The sequence below is a fragment of the Mustela nivalis genome (genome assembly GCF_964662115.1).
Source record: "Mustela nivalis genome assembly, chromosome: X".
NCBI classification, from domain to species: domain Eukaryota; kingdom Metazoa; phylum Chordata; class Mammalia; order Carnivora; family Mustelidae; genus Mustela; species Mustela nivalis.
In genome coordinates this window covers 64,826,941-64,844,800 of record NC_139040.1, presented here as the reverse complement: position 1 = coordinate 64,844,800, position 17,860 = coordinate 64,826,941, and the positions used below count along the sequence as shown (strand labels likewise).

The following is a 17,860-nucleotide window of genomic DNA, read 5'->3' as shown; positions in this document are numbered from 1 at the left end:
TTCTCCACAGAGGCCATTATAAGCTGATAGTCATGTTGCTGTTTCACTGTGAGTTCTCGTGTGGCAAGGTATTATTACCTCAACAATCAGAAAGACTCAAGGGATTGATGACTCAAGACCAAGTTAATAGTTCTGAGTGCCTTATGCATATACGGCTGAATTGAGAAAACTGTACTCTCTTGGCCCAGTGCTCCTAGTCTTATGTTGCAAGTCCTTTTTTATGTGCTGCACTAGTGTAATTATGAAATCTCATTTTCAAATTCAAGCAATAAAGTAAAAAGTAAGATCCACCACACACAGACATCTAGCCTCCCACCTCCCCTCCTAGGGTATTAATACCCGTTTGCTGCGTATCATTACAGATCTTCTGAATTGTATGTGTTTATATGAATATATGAACACAATATAAACATGGAATTTTTGTAATATTTAAAAGTGTTTTCATTGTATTTCTTTTGAAAGGTAATACATTCACAACATTCAAAATTTGAAGGCATAAAACAGTACACAGTGAAAAGTTTCCCTTCCATCTCTGTCCTTCAGCCACCAAATTTCCTTCCTGAAAACAACAAATATTAGTTTCATGACTTCATGCTGTGTACCCTTTAGGATTTTATACATATAAAAACACTGAAACGGTGTGTTTTTTACCCACAGAAATAGTATTCTATATATAGTTTTGTACCAATTTCTTTTTCACCTTCTATAAGTTGTAGATCATTCTATTTAATATAACCTGCAAAGAATAAGCTTCCTCACTCTTTAAAATGTTGCATGGGTTTTCATTGCATCAATGTGCCATAATTTAACTGAAGTGTTTCTGATGAAAATTTAGTTTTTAATTCTTCTCTTGCTACTACAAACAATGCTGTAATAAAAAATTTTGTATATATGTCTGTGGCACATATACTAAATCTATAGGGTCAATTCCTTAAAGTGGAATTGGTAGGCTCAAACATAGGTCTTTTGGCAGATAAGGTCAAAATACCCTTAAAAAAAAGAAAAGTTTTTTTTTTTCTTCTGGTGTAGGAGAACCATAAGGTTCCACAGGGTCACTCAGGTGATATTCAGGACAGGCATGCCTGGGGATTGCAGGGCAGAACTCAAGGAGAGCACTCACATGAGGGGAGCATAGGGATCCTGCTCACACTTAACCCACCAAACTCCCAGCCACCTATCCACTGATAATTCCTGCTGCTGCCCCACCCATGCACTTTCCCACACCTGTTCTGTGGCTAGGCACCAGAAGGTTCCACATGGCCACTCACTGGGTTGTGGCTCCCCGAGTCCTATGATCAGTGTTGGGGTGGTACAGTGAGCAAGACTGTGGTTAGAAGGGACCTCAGACATTACCTGCTCCAACACTTATTTCACAGGTTCAATTAAGGTACCTACAAGGGTCTGTTACACTTCGTCATCTCCCTTGTGGTTTCAGGTCACACCAGAGTGAAGATATCGAAGTTCCATATGTATCACCCCACAAACTAGAAGAATTTTCTTCTTAATAGGGAAGAGGAAAAATGGTGGTGGAGTAGGAGGACCCTAAGCTCATTTCAACTCATGAACACAGCTAAATAACAATCAAATCATCATAAATAGCTCAGATAAAGACCAGAAGACTGGTAGAACTAGAGAACTATAAGGAGAGAAGAGGCCACATCAAAGGAGGTAGTAAGTGTGGAGATATAGTTTAGGGGAAAAAGGATTGTGGACGCTATGCAGGGAAGGGAGATGTGGTCATGGAGAATTAGAGAGAGGGAGAGAGAGAGGAAGGAAGAGAGAGAGAGAAAGGGAGAGAGAGAAAGAGAGAGAGAGAAGCACATAGGGGGATACAAAAGGTTTCCCCAAAGCCATTGGCTTGGAAAACGAGAGGGGCTGAGTTTCGTGAGTTCATGCAACTAGGAGGGCTTAAAGCCTAGAGCTTTAGGGACCCCTGAGTGGCTCGGTTGTTTAAGTGTCTGCCTTCAGCTCAGGTCATAATCGTGGGGTCCTGGGATCAAGTCCCACATTGGACTCTATGCTCAGCAGAGAGTCTGATTCTCCATTTTTCTTTCCCTCTGCCTCTCCTCTCTGCTTGTGCTTGCTCTTTCTCTTAAATAAATAAGTAAATAAAATCTTTTTAAAAAGTGAGAGACATATTTCTTTATAATTAATTATTTTGTAACTATAATTATTCTTATAAACTGTTGGGACAATGACTTTTTTAAGTGTGATGCTCTAGTGAGATTCCAGATCACTAGAAAAATCAAAGGGCCTGTGAACAGTATTCCTGAATTGCCACTAGTCATTGACATTGGAACGAAACAGGAAAACATCTTTTTCTAAAGCAAACAGGCGGGGTAGAGTCTTTTTCTTAACTGGTAGTGATCAGAGTCATGGGGCATTGGAAGCAGCTGGAACTGTGATTACCACATGAAAGTCGAAACCTTTCAAGTGTTTTTTTCCCCCTTCCACATGTGCAAATGTTTTCAGGAGAAGAAGAAATCAGCCATAAGGAGCATGACCAATTGTCAAAGAAAAATCCTTAAGCATACAGTTTTTCTGAATTTAGTCACTGTGTTGCACTGTGAATATTCCATTATGGAAGCAGCTTCTGAAATGACAAAGCTACTTGAACTTTTTTCTTGAAATAATAATTCCTAAACATCTTGATAAAAATGATGGAATCTGAAACCACATGGTGGAAGTATCATAAAGTTGTTATTAGCAACATCTTTTGCCCGCAGGATGCCTTTCTATTTGTTGCTCCCAGGGACTAATGGAAAATGAGTGATTTTTTGTGTGTGTATGTGGTGTGTGTGTATGCACATGCATACACTTTCTTGTGTGAATAAGAAGGAATGCAGCAGATAAGCTGCTCTAAACGAAGCAAGATGAGCACCAAAATGGGGAAAAGAGGAAAATAATGATATTTTACTGTATATATTTAGACAAATAAATGTGTTATTAATGTGTTGTTATAAAAATGTGTTATTATGTGTTATAAATGTGTTATTAATGTGTTGTTATGTGTGTTAAATAAATGTGTTGTTAATGTGGCAATTATCCAACATACCTCTTTTCTTAAAAGCTATTGTTGAAAACTGTTTTAGTTAAAACGATATTTTCTCTAATATCTTTTATAACATTTGATGACGAAAAGCATTTGAGTTGGTAGAGTTGGGTAATGGGGAGGAGGGTATACCTTTCAACTATATACCATCATTCCTATAGGAACAGCAGCTATAGCTTTAGCAATTAAAAGAATCCTCACTAAAATCCCCATTTTTGGCCCAAGATAGAAATTCCCAGATTATTACCAGGGGGAAATTTGTCAGTGAGACAGTCATCTCTCTCTCTAAGTAGTAGACACCTATCAATGAGGTTTTGATTCTAATATTTGAGTTCACTGCCTTAACTTCCTTTCACTGCCTTAAAAACTTGAACAAAGAGTTGTACCTTCTCTCCAAGCTATTTGAAGGATTATTTGGAGAGAATGGGGTTGGAGGCCCATAGATTGTAGCCAAAGAGCTAAGGATAATTCATGAGAACACAAAACTTGTCCAAGAGTTGTTCCCATTATTTAGCTACCCTCTGCCCCAGGAGAATATAAGATTTTCTCAAGTTGTTTTTTAAAAAGATTTTATTTATTTATTTGAGAGAGAAAGAGAATAGAGTGAGAGGAAAAGAGAGTGTGAGGAGAGAGAGAATCCTAAGCAGATTTAATGCTGAGTGCAGCCACAGGGCTCGATCCAACAACCCTGAGATCATGACCCAAGCCAAAACCAAGAGCCAGATGCACACTCAACTTACTGAGCCACTCAGGCACCCAAAGAGTGGCTTTCAAGGTTTAGTCAGCTACTCCTTAGAAGTCTGTCTGATGGTAGCATCAAATTCTAGTGCCAATATATGGCATCACATTTTAAAAGAGCATGATTTTCCTTATTGATATCAATTTCAAAAGTTAGGGTTATCTCTCAAGTATCCTGTATTCCCTTAATTATCTATTTGGTATCTACCATCTATCAAATTATAAAAACCTTTTATGAAGCTGGTTATATCTTCAGTCTATACCAATTCTGGGAGGTAATGAGTTTCATACGTTTTCTAGCCCCTTTGTAAAGGAGGGCTTTATTTTAATTGTCTTAAACTCAATATTTTCTTCAATTTCAAAGAGCTTTCTAGTCCCAGCATATTGGAATTTGGTAAACAACACAAAGCTAACAAAACACATAGGCTATGTGTATTTATAAATTTGGATTATAGCCCTTCTGTTTTTCTATGCTGAAGAGGCCTCTCTCTTTGATCTGTTTTGAGCCCTGAAATGCCACGCAAAATTACAATGGATTTGGATTCAGATTATTTGGGTTTGAATTCTAGATCTGCCACTTAATAAGTATGCGTTCCTGAGAAGCTGGTTAACTTTGCTGATCTCATGATATATGTATACACACACACACAAACAACCTTATCAATTTGCCTGACAAAGTTTAGAGAACTAATTGACTTAAATGTAAAAGGATCTCATATACTCTTAGGACTTAGTTGACATAAGTTTTCTTCTTCTCTTTCCTTCCTCTTAAGTCTTAGTGGTTTGTGTTCTGAGATATGGTAGTAAAAACTACACAGACTTCAGAGGAAGACACACAATGGCTTTGTTCAAAAAGAGTAAAGTGGTTTGTTCCCAGTGCTCTTTTTGATAATGTTTACTTAACGCTTCATTGGTTCATTGATTGTGGAATTAAATAAGTATACAAGGCAACATCACTTAGGGAATAACCTTTGGCTACTTTCCCGGTTTAAAATTGATAGTTGGAATGCCACCATTCTGTATGTATCATTTGGATTAAGTATAGCCCAATGCCTCCATGTTGTCAGGGATACTCACAGTCAACACCAAAGCAGAACAGAGAATCTCTACTTTCCACATAGTAGCTAGGGATTTGTAAGCCAATTTTTCACTGGCTGGGAAAGTGGCTGGGGTTATCACAATCCTAGCTTGGTTCCCTCAGAGTGTATTTCCTTTTTTTTGATGCAACCAATAAATTCTGTACCTCATTAACATAATGTTGGCTTGGTTTATTTTAATATAAAATTTTACATTTGGAAAAGTCCTTAGACACCATTTAGATCAACAGTCTTCATGATGTATAAATGTATAAATCTGCTTTGCACTGTTGCTAACAATTGTTCATCCAGCTTTTGTTTGAATACCTGAAGTAATGGGAAACTTAACTCTTAGGGCAGCCCATGCTATTGTTAGATTTTAGGCACATCTTCCTCATATTAAGCGGAAATATGCCTCCTGGTAATTCTCTCCCATTGTTCCTAACTTTGGTCCCTGGAAAGAAATCATATTTGCTTAAAAACAGACTGGTATCTATACATTTAATGATCTCTTACGACTCAATAATAAGACAAAAGACTCAATAAAAAATAAGTAAAAGACTGAGATACTTTATAAAAAAAAGATAGAAAGATGGCAAACGAGCACATGAAAAGGTGCTTATTATGAATCGTTACATAAGTGCAAAGTAAAACCACAAGGAGATACCACATTATGCACAATAAAATGTTTTAAAATCCCTGACAGCACCAAGTGACAGTGAGGATGTAGAATGACTAGAACTCTCATATATCACTGATGGAGATGCAAAATAGTAGAACTACTTTGCAAAACAGTTTAACAGTTTCTTAGAAAGTTAAACATACAATTACTATACAACCTAGCAATCCACTCTCAGGTATTCACCCAAGAGAAATAAAAATATACATTTCTGTGAAGGCCTGTACATTGATATTCTTATCAGCTTGATTCACAATAGCCCCAAACTGGAAAAAAAACCCAAATGTTCATTTATTTGTGAATAAATAAGCAAACTGAGGTACATCTATAATATAGAATATTACTCAGCAGTAAAAATAAAAAGAAATCACTCATATATGCACTGACATGGATGAACCTTAAATGCACATTACTAAGTGAAAGAAGCCAGATACAAAGGGTTATGATTCAATTTATAGGAGATTCTAAGAAAGGTAAAACTATATAAAGAGAAAACAGATAATTGGTTGCCAAGGTGAAAAGTGATGACAGCTTATAAATGGGGAAGCGGGATATTTTGAGGATAATGTAAATATTCTTTATCTCGATGGTGGTGGTGTTTACATCACTGTATATATTTGTCAAAACTCATCAGCCTGTATATTTATAAGAATGATTCTTATTGTATGTAAATTATATCTCAATAAACATGACCAGAAAAACCCCAAGGAGATCTAAAAATGAGTCTTTTTTCTGGGGTGATGTTATGCAGCTAACAAGCCAAGGAACAAAGGCAGTCATTGGGAGCTGGAAGAGATAAGATTTTGTATCTTCCCTTAAGCCTCTGGAAGGAACATGGCTTGTAGATATATTTTCCCACTTCTGCCCTCTAGAACCATTTCAGAATAAATTCTGGTTGTTTTATGCCACCATGTTTGTCATAATTTGTTATGATAGCCCTAGAAAATGAATACAGTCTATACTGTTTTTTCATCCATAAACGAGCCTATGATAATACTTCATAGGGCTGTGATGAGAAGTAAATGAATCAATACTCCTAAGGTACATTAAAGCAGTAGCTGGCACATAAGTGGATTTGAAATGGTATTTTTAAAAAGATTTTATTTATTTTAGAGAGAAAGAGTGCACAAGTGGAGGGGAGTGAGGAGGGCAGAGGGAAAGGAAGACTCTTAAGGAGACTCCACATTGAGTGTGAAGCCCAACAGTGGGTTCAGTCCCACAACACTGAGATCATGACGTGAGCTGAAATCAGGAGTCAGATGCTTAACCGACTGAGCTACTCAGGCACCTCTGAAATAGAATGTATTATAATTCTATAACCTTAGTTATCTTTTAGTCTCCAGTCCCTTTATCTGTTAACTGGTAAAAATAAAAATATTGACCAACAACCTCTAAACAAACAAACAAAAATGGGCCTCTTCCTTTGCTATCTTTTCATTTTAGGTTTTCTAACATTTAGCATAATAGGTAGCTATTTATTCTGACTTCCCAGCCTAACATTTTCATTTTTCTGATAGTCATATTTAAATGTGTTGGGAATTCTAGTCTGTATGATAGAAACCAAGTGGTATGCAACAATGGCAGGAAACAAAATCATGACTCTGAAACAGCATTGGCTGCACTCTGCTGATCTTTCCTTACACATATAGATCTCATCATTTCAGTTCCATATATGCCCCCACTAAGGCGTAAACTGTTGCAAGAGGATGTTGTAAGGAGTCATATTGGGAAGTACAAAGGAGCATGTAAGTTCTAGCTCAGGCCTCTGGGGAAGGATAAAAGCAGGGGAGTAATAGCTTTGAAATGTACATTTAGATGTAGCTATATCAAAAGAGACTTGTCAAAATGTGAAGGAGCAAAATTACTTTTTAAAGTTTTTACCAAGTTACAATAGACATCACTGGATTTTTAGTTTTTAGTTTTTTTTTTTCATTTGAGTATAGTCGACACACATTAGATTAGTTTCAGATATACAACATAGTGATTCAACTTCTCTATATATCATGTTATGCTCATCAGAAGTGTAGCTACCATCTGTCCCCATACAATGTTATTACAATATCATTTACTGTATTCTCTATGCTGCACCTTTTATCCCTGTGACTTATTCATTCCATAACTGAAAGCCTGTATCTCCCATTCTCCTTCACCCATTTTGCCTGTCCTTGAACCCCCTTCCCTCTGGCAACCATCATTTTGTTCTCTGTATTTATATGTCTGATTCTTTTTTTGTTTATTCATTTGATTTGTTATTTAGACTCCACATATGAGTGAAATCATATGGTATTTGTCTTTCTTTTTTTTTTTTTAAAGATTTTATTTATTTATTTGACAGACAGAGATCCCAAGTATGCAGAGAGGCAGGCAGAGAGAGAGAGGGAAACAGGCTCCCCGCTGAGCAGAGAGCCTGATGTGGGGCCCGATCCCAGGACCCCGGGACCATGACCTGAGCCGAAGGCAGAGGCTTTAACCCACTGAGCCACTCAGGCGCCCCGGTATTTGTCTTTCAAAGTCTGACTTATTTCACTTAGCATAATACTCTGTGGGTCCATCCATGTGGTTACAAATAGCAAGATCTCATTCTTTTGTAAAGGCCTATTCAGCCAGAGCGGCCCCTCCCCAGTTGAACAGTCATTTTGTTGTTTATGAGGTAAAACTTAGATGGACCCTGGCCCCCCCAGGGGAACTTACTAAAAAGCAAGTCCGGGAAACCAGTCCCAGGTAACAAAGCCCAAATACAAGGGTGGGTCAGGTCAGGTGGAGATAACAGTCCGAATGCAGGGATGAGTCGGGTCAGGTGGAGACATCCAATCAGTAAAGAGCACATACTGTCTCTCTAGCTACCAAGGAGTATGGGCCATGCCTTTTGGGCGCCAATTCTGACCAAGGTGATAGGCTAGTTCAAATAGCTACTATGGGGTGAATTGTAATTCAATTGGCCACCCATGTGGGACCTAGTATGACTGTGCAGCTTTCTCTGTGTGTTACAATATCATTGGCCACCTATGTGTGGCCAAGCCCAACCACATGGCCTTTGCTCTATAAAAGTTAGTCTGTAAGGCAGGGAGGGGTCATCACCCTCTCTGAAAGGCATGTCCCCGACTGGTCCGTTTGACAGTCGGTTTGATTCTCGATGCTTGGCATGAAATAAAGCTTTGCTTGACCTTTGCTTTGTATCAGTCTCACTCCTTTAACCATGGACCTATTATTGGGGGACCCAACACTTTCCTTCATGGCTGCATAATTTTCCACTGTATATATACACACTATTTTTTGTTATCCATTTGTAAATTGACAGACACTTAGATTGCTTCCATATCTTGTTTACTGTATGTAAATCTGCAGTAAACATAAGGGTCCATATATCTTCAAATTAGTGTTTTCATTTTCTTTGCGTAAATACCAATTAGTAAAATTACTGGCTCACATGGTATTTCTATTTTTTTTAACCATACTGTTTTCCACAGTGGCTATAATAAATTTACACTCCCAACAGCAGTTCTTGTGTGTTCTTTTTTCTCCATATCCTCGCCAACACTTGTTACTTCTGTGGTTTTGATTTTAGCTATCCTGACAGATATAAGGTGATGCCTTACAGTTTTGATTTGCAGTTCCCTGTTGATGAGTGATGTTGAGCATCTTTTCATATGTCTGTAGGTCATCTGTATGGTTTCTTTGGAAAAATGTCCATTCAAGTTTTCTGTCCATTTTTTATTTGGATTGTCTTTCCAAAAAGACATTTTTTTTGGTGTTGTGATGTTTAAGTACTTTATATATTTTAGACATTAACCTCTTATCATACACATCATTTGAAAATAACTTCTCCCATTTAGTAGGTTGCTTTTTGTTTTGTTGATGGATTCCTTCAGTATGCAAAAGCTTTTTTATTTTGATGTAGTCCCAATAGTATACTTTTTTTTTTTAATTTTTTATTTTTTATAAACATATATTTTTATCCCCAGGGGTACAGGTCTGTGAATCACCAGGTTTACACACTTCACGGCACTCACCAAAGCACATACCCTCCCCAATATCCATAATCCCACCCTCTTCTCCCAAACCCCCTCCCCCCAGCAACCCTCAGTTTGTTTTGTGAGATTAAGAGTCACTTATGGTTTGTCTCCCTCCCAATCCCATCTTGTTTCTTTTATTCTTCTCCTACCCACTTAAGCCTCCATGTTGCATCACCACTTCCTCATATCAGGGAGATCATATGATAGCTGTCTTTCTCTGCTTGACTTATTTCGCTAAGCATGATTCGCTCTAGTTCCATCCATGTTGTCGCAAATAGCAAGATTTCATTTCTTTTGATGGCTGCATAGTATTCCATTGTGTATATATACCACATCTTCTTGATCCATTCATCTGTTGATGGACATCTAGGTTCTTTCCATAATTTGGCTATTGTGGACATTGCTGCTATAAACATTCGGGTGCATGTGCCCCTTTGGATCACTACGTTTGTATCTTTAGGGTAAATACCCAATAGTGCAATTGCTGGGTCATAGGGTAGCTCTATTTTCAACATTCTGAGGAACCTCCATGCTGTTTTCCAGAGTAGCTGCACCAGCTTGCATTCCCACCAACAATGTAGGAGGGTTCCCCTTTCTCCACATCCTCGCCAGCATCTGTCATTTCCTGACTTGTTTATTTTAGCCATTCTGACTGGTGTGAGGTGATATCTCATTGTGGTTTTGATTTGTATTTCCCTGATGCCGAGTGATATGGAGCACTTTTTCATGTGTCTGTTGGCCATCTGGATGTCTTCTTTGCAGAAATGTCTGTTCATGTCCTCTGCCCATTTCTTGATTGGATTATTTGTTCTTTGGGTGTTGAGTTTGCTAAGTTCTTTATAGATTCTGGACACTAGTCCTTTATCTGATATGTCGTTTGCAAATATCTTCTCCCATTCTGTCAGTTGTCTTTTGATTTTGTTAACTGTTTCCTTTGCTGTGCAAAAGCTTTTGATCTTGATGAAATCCCAATAGTTCATTTTTTCCCTTGCTTCCCTTGCCTTTTGCGTTGTTCCTAGGAAGATGTTGCTGCGGCAGAGGTCGAAGAGGTTGCTGCCTGTGTTCTCCTCAAGGATTTTGATGGATTCCTTTCGCACATTGAGGTCCTTCATCCATTTTGAGTCTATTTTTGTGTGTGGTGTAAGGAAATGGTCCAATTTCATTTTTCTGCATGTGGCTGTCCAATTTTCCCAGCACCATTTATTGAAGAGGCTGTCTTTTTTCCATTGGACATTCTTTCCTGCTTTGTCGAAGATGAGTTGACCATAGATTTGAGGGTCTATTTCTGGGCTCTCTATTCTGTTCCATTGATCTATGTGTCTGTTTTTGTGCCAGTACCATGCTGTCTTGATGATGACAGCTTTGTAATAGAGCTTGAAGTCCAGAATTGTGATGCCACCAACGTTGGCTTTCTTTTTCAATATCCCTTTGGCTATTCGAGGTCTTTACTGGTTCCATATAAATTTTAGCATTATTTGTTCCATTTCTTTGAAAAAGATGGATGGTACTTTGATAGGAATTGCATTAAATGTGTAGATTGCTTTAGGTAGCATAGACATTTTCACAATATTTATTCTTCCAATCCAGGAGCATGGAACATTTTTCCATTTCTTTGTGTCTTCCTCAATTTCTTTCATGAGTACTTTATAGTTTTCTGAGTATAGATTCTGTGTCTCTTTGGTTAGGTTTATTCCTAGGTATCTTATGGTTTTGGATGCAATTGTAAATGGGATTGACTCCTTAATATCTCTTTCTTCTGTCTTGCTGTTGGTGTAGAGAAATGCAACTGATTTCTGTGCATTGATTTTATATCCTGACACTTTACTGAATTCCTGTATAAGTTCTAGCAGTTTTGGAGTGGAGTCTTTTGGGTTTTCCACATATAGTATCATACCAATAGTATACTTTTACAGTTGTTTCCCTTACCCCAGGAGACATACCTAGACACATGTTGTTATAATTGATGCCAGAGAAATTACTGCCTGTGTTCTCTTCTAGGAATTTTATGCTTTCAGATCTCACAGTTAGGTCTTTAATCCAATTTGAGTTTATTTTTGTTTATGGTATAAAAGAGTAGTCCAGTTTCATTCTTTTGCATATAGCTGTCCAGTGTTCCCAGCACCGGTTAATAAACAGACTGTCTTTTCCTCATTGTATGTTCTTGTCTTCTTCATCATAGATTAATTGATCATATAATTGTGGGTTTGTTTCTGGTGTCTCTTCAGTTCCACTGATCTATTTTTGCTCCATTGTGTCTACTTTTGTGCCAGTACCATACTATTTGGATTACTATAGCTGTGTAGTTCATCTTAAATACTGGAGTACTTGAAATCTGGAATTGTGATACTTCAAGCTTTGTTCTTCTTTCTCAGGATGGTCCTTACAAAAGTAGTCAAGTCACGATGAGATCATACTGCATTAGGGTAGGCCCTATGACAGGTGTTCTTATAAGAAAAGGGAAATTTAGATACAAATACAAACATAGAGAAGATGGTCATGCAAAGACAGCACAAGAAAAGAGCTATGTTGCCACAAACCAAAAAACACAAAGTATTGCCAAGAATCACCAGAAGCTAGGACGAGGCAAGGAAAGAGTCTCCCCTGAAAACTTCAGAAGGAATATGAACTTGACTAAACCTTAATTTTGGACTTCTAGTCTCCAGAGCTATGAGAGAATAAATTTCTGTTCTTAAAGATACCCAGTTTGTGGTAACTTGTCATGACAAACTTGGAGAATTAATACAGTTCCTGATAAATTCCAATCTCTAATGCTCTAAGAACATTATATTAGTAGCAAAGAGGCACAGACTTTGGTGTCAGATGTACCCAGGATCAAATCTTGACTTTGCCACTTAATATATATATTTCCTTTGGGAATTTAATGTCACTAAGTTTCACTTTCTACATCTATAAAATTGTCATAAAAGTACGTGTTCTACATGGTGTGTAGAGCACTAAATAAGATGATGTATGTAAGTCTCTTGGCATAGTACCTGGCACTATGATAAGTACAAAATAAATAGTAGTAGATATTATTATTGTTATTAACATTGGAAAGGACTTAAAGGTCTTTCTTCTAAGAAGTATAATATATTTTAGGACTATAATTCCTACTACTACCTTTATAAATATATTGTCAAAAGCCATGCATTCATATTTTGTAAGTAAAGCAACTGAGATCAAAAGAAGTAGCATATGTTGACCTAGTCATGCTGAATCCAGTGAACAGAAGGAACTAAAGCCTAGATAATCTGAACCACAGTCCTGAATATTATATATTGTATAATCCTTGCTACACAGGATTCACAAATTCTTTTTTAAGACATGAGTACATATCTTTTTCTATAGATCATTAGAAACAAAGTCCATAATAATAATTTTGCTTTCATAAGACTGTTTTACATAGATGATCTTATTCAGCATCATAGTATCTGTATTTTGAAGATCTTGATATGAGGATCTGGGATGCACCTGATGTTAGCAATTTAATAGGGTTCAAGGATAGGTGAGGATAGGAGATGAATTTGGGAAAGACATCATGCACAATATGTCAGAAAAACCCAAATATAATCAAGAATAACATATTGACCATAGTTGCTTATCATCAAAAAGGGCCATTAATCATTTTAAGTAAAAGTTTCACTCATCCTTTGAGAATTCATTTGCATACTAGTTTCATACTAAATTCTCTGGTTTCCCTTTTCAAGTTAAAAAGAGTTGTAGCTATTTACCTTTTTAGAAAAAGATGTCATTCCTAAATATTGAACTTCTGTGGGCTGAATTGTGTTCCCCCAAGATTTACATGTTGAAATCCTAACTCCCAATACCTCAGACTGTGACTGAGGGTTTTTTAAACCCTGGAGATAGGGGTTTTTAAAAGAAGAACTTAATTTAAAATGAGGTCCCTAGGGTGAGCCCTAATCATTATGACTGGTGTCCTTATAAAAAGGATATTAGGACACAGAGAATGAAGACCATGTAAGGACACAGAAAGATGGCCATCTACAAACCAAAAAGAAGAGCCTCAGGAGAAACTAACCATGATAGTATCTTAATGTTGGACTTCTCACCTCAAAAACTGTGAGAAAGTAAATTTCTTTGTTTTAAGAATTCAGTTTGTGGTACTTTGTTATTGCAGCCCTAGCAAGTTAATATAAGAATGATTTAGGTTCCCAATTAAAAATCCAGAGCATAGGGGTGCCTGGGTGGCTCAGTAGGTTAAAGCCTCTGTCTTCGGCTCAGGTCATGATCCCAGGCTCCTGGGATTGAGCCCCATATTGGGCTCTCTGCTTAGCAGGGAGCCTGCTTCCTTCCTCTCTCTCTCTCTCTGCCTGCCTCTCTGCCTACTTGTGATCTCTCTCTCTGTCAAATAAATAAATAAATAAATCTTTAAAAAAATCCAGAGCATAGAAGTATTTGCTTTGTGTCTACTTCTTGATTATATTAATCTTGACTTATTGGTCATATATGAGACATCAGAAAGCTGAAAGGGCACTGGGAGGAAACAGTTTGGGCCACGGTATGATCTATTATACTCACATTCATACGGCACAGGAAATCTTCAGTTAGGTTTTGAGCACTTATCTCGATGTTCTTAATAATAGACTATTTTATACTTATTACTGTAAAATTACTATATAATGTGGATTTGGGGAACCAAATGAATCTCTCTTTAGAGGCTAACCTACTTCTAAAAGAATATTATATTGCAGCATAGGGGTGTCTCAGTCAGTTAAAATTTGACTTCAGCAAGGTCATGATCTCAGGTTCCTGGGATCAAGTCCAGTCCTGGGATTGAGCCTGGCATTGGGCTCCCTGCTCAGTGGGAATTCTGCTTATCCCTCTCCTTCTTGCTCTGCCCATCCCACTCCACTCATGCTATCTCTCTCAAATTATTAGTTTTAGAGATAGAATTTAGTGATTCGCTCATTGCATATAACACTCAGTGCTCATTATATCATGTACCCTCCTTAATGCCCATCACCCAATTATCCCATCTCTCCAACCACCTCCCTGAAGCAACCCTGTTTGTTTCCTAGAGTTCAGCGTCTCTTTTGGTTTGCCTCCTCTCAGTATTCATCTTATTTTATTTTTCTTTCCCTTCCCCTATATTCATCTGCTTTTGTCTTAAATTTCAGATATGAATGAAATCATATGGTATTTGTCTTTCTCTGACTGACCAATTTCACTTAGCATAATACCTTCTAGTTCCACCCACATCATTGCACATGGCAAAACTTCATTCTTTTTGATGGCTGATTCCACTTTTTGATTCCACTGCATGTGTGTGTGTGTGTGTGTGTGTGTGTATCTCACATCTTCTTTATTGCAAAGGACCATATTTTTAAATAAAGTATCTAGGTTTTGGGTGGTTATAACTTTGGAGAGAGCTCTTCAAATAAGTAAAAGAACCATTAAGCAGACAAGAAATGGAAAAACTTTTGCAGTATGTTTGATTATGGTTTTCTTAAGCTGTGGAGACTAAATAAAAGGTTATGTGATTTGAGGTCTTCATTTATTTGGCAATAATATTTTCTTTGCCGATGCCAAATAATATTCCTACTGGCAGTTCCTACACTACTTTAATAGTGCAGTGTAAATTGAAACAAGACACAAATTCCTCATGTTATAAGGGACACAGATATTTATTAGGCCTATTGGTCAGGTTCTAGGCAAGGTTTACCAATTCATGCCAGATACTTGGATGTCTAATACTTTCTGAATAAATTTTATGGCATCTCCCAGTAACCAACTCTAGTCTTTAGAAGTTCCTTATAAGTCTAACTTTCTCTCTTCTGGTTACAATCAAATCTAATTTCAGCTTATTTATCCCACTGTCTTTGAGAGCCCTCACATAAAAATTTTATAACTGATACTGTTCATACTTAACATTTACAAAGCAGTTTACTACTGTATACTTCAATTCCCATATAATTTCATGCTTGCTAACTTACAATAAATCTGTAACATGTTACTAAACTCATCTCCTTTTATAGAACTTGAGGTTCAGAGAAGTTGAGTTACTTACTAAAAATCATAGGGCTAGTAAATGATAGAGCCGTAAGTCCAATTCAGATCTTCTGTGCCTAAATTCTGTGCTTTGTCCCATTATGCCCCACTGCAGAATAAAGAAGCAAAATCTAATTCTTTATTATATTGATAAATATGAGAGCTATCAGGAAAAAACTGCTTGGAATCAGAATTCTAATGTCAGGAAGGAGCTTGAAAATCATACCTTGTATTTCCTTGATGATGAGTGATATTGAGCAACTTTTCATGTATCCATTGGCCATCTATATGTCTTTTTTGGAAAAATGTCTATTCATGACTTCTGCCCATTTCTTAAATAGATTATTTGTTCTTTGGGTGTTGAGTTTGATAAGATCATTATAGATTTTGGATACTCATACCTTTATCAGGTATATCATTTGCAAGGATCTTCTCCCATTCCAATACCTTTATCAGCTATTGACATACCTTTATCAGGTATGTCATTTGCAAATATCTTCTCCCATTCCAATGGTTGCCTTTTAGTTTTGTTGATTGTTTCCTTCACTCTGCAGAAGCTTTTTATCTTGATGAAGTTCCAATAGTTCATTTTTGCTTTTGTTTCCCTTGCCTCTGAAGATTTATCTAGAAAGAAGATGCTATGGATGATGTCAAAAAGGTTGTTGTCAGGGGTGTTAGAGAGGAGAAGGGAGTTGGGGTAAATTGGAAGGGGAGGTGAATCATGAGAGACTATGGACTCTGAAAAACAATCTGAGGGGTTTGAAGTGGCGGGGGGGTGGGAGGTTGGGGTACCAGGTGGTGGGTATTATAGAGGGCATGGATTGCATGGAGCACTGGGTGTGGTGAAAAAACAATGAATACTGTTTTTCTGAAAATAAATAAATTGAAAAAAAAAAGTTTGTTGTCTGTGTTCTCCAGAATTTTGATGGTTTCCTGTTTCACTTTTAGGTCTTTCACCCATTTTAAATTTATTTTTGTATGTGGTGTAAGAAAGTGGTCCAAATGGATAAAGAAGCTGTGGTAGTTATCTACAGTGGAATATTACTCAGACATAAAAAGGAATGAATCTTGCTATTTGCAACGATGTGGATGGAGTTAGAGTGCATTATACAAAGTGAAATAAGTCATTTGGAGAAAGATAAATACCATATGATTTCACTCATATGTGGAATTTAAGAAACAAAACTGATGAACATAGGGGATAAAGAGAGAGGCAAAACATAGAAGAGACTTAACTATAGAGAACAAATTGAGGGATGCTGGAAGGGAGGTGGGCAGCGGGGTTGGATTAAACAGGTGATGGGCATTAAGGGCAGCACTTGTTGAGATGAGCCCTGGTTGTTGTATGTAAGTGATGAATCACTAAATTCTACATCTGAAACTAATATTACACTGTATATTAACTAACTGGAATTTAAATAAAAACTTGAAACAAATAAACAATCGTACATTATGACCACAAAAGATCCTGAATACACAAAGTAATCTTGAAAAACAAAACTGGAGGTATCACAATTCCAGACTTCAATTATATTATAAAGCTGTAGTAATCAGTATGGTACTGGCACAAAAATAGACACATAGATCAATAGAACAGAATAGAAAGCCCAGAATTAAACCCAAAATTATATGGGTAATTAATCTTTAACAAAGCAGGAAAGAATATTGAAAAAGAAAAAAGAGAGAAAAACCAAGAAACAGTGTCTTAACTATAGAGAACAAACTGATGGTTACAAGAGAGGAATGGGGATTTGTCAAATAGTCGATAAAAGAAGAAGAAATCATACACTGTGGTAACATAATCTAAAGAATTTAAATCCTGGTAACTGGACTGATGCTACTAGGAAGGCTCTGAATGTCAAGCTTACAAATGACACTCCACACTGGTGTGATTGAGTTCACTGGTAATATACATAAAATGAAGATACAGAACTTTGGATACTAGATTAAACAGCAATTGAGCATCAGGTTTCTCATTAAGGAGCTCAGCTAAGCAAATAAGGAAGCTGTAGATTGAAAAGTAAAAGACCAGTACAAGTTTACTTAAGAGTACAAACTTTGAAGTCAGACAGGTATGGGTGTAAATTCTCCCACTTACTAGGTAGATGACCTGGGATAATTTAGTTAACCTTTCTAAACTTCAGTTTCCTTCACAATAAAATGGATACAAGAGTGCCTGTATCACTGCATTTATGTAAATATTGAAGGACTTAATGTACATATAAAACTTAGTAGGGTACCCAACACAATAAGTGATAGTTTCCAATAATAAAATAATTGTCATTATTCTTAT

General features: G+C 37.0%; 1 protein-coding gene across 7 annotated transcripts in view; it reads right to left on the bottom strand.

Moving 5' to 3' along the window:
• The window catches only part of ZDHHC15 (zDHHC palmitoyltransferase 15), a 1,212,570-nt gene that overhangs the window by 1,136,441 nt on the left and 58,269 nt on the right, over positions 1–17,860 (bottom strand). The gene's annotated exons all lie outside the window — the stretch shown is intronic.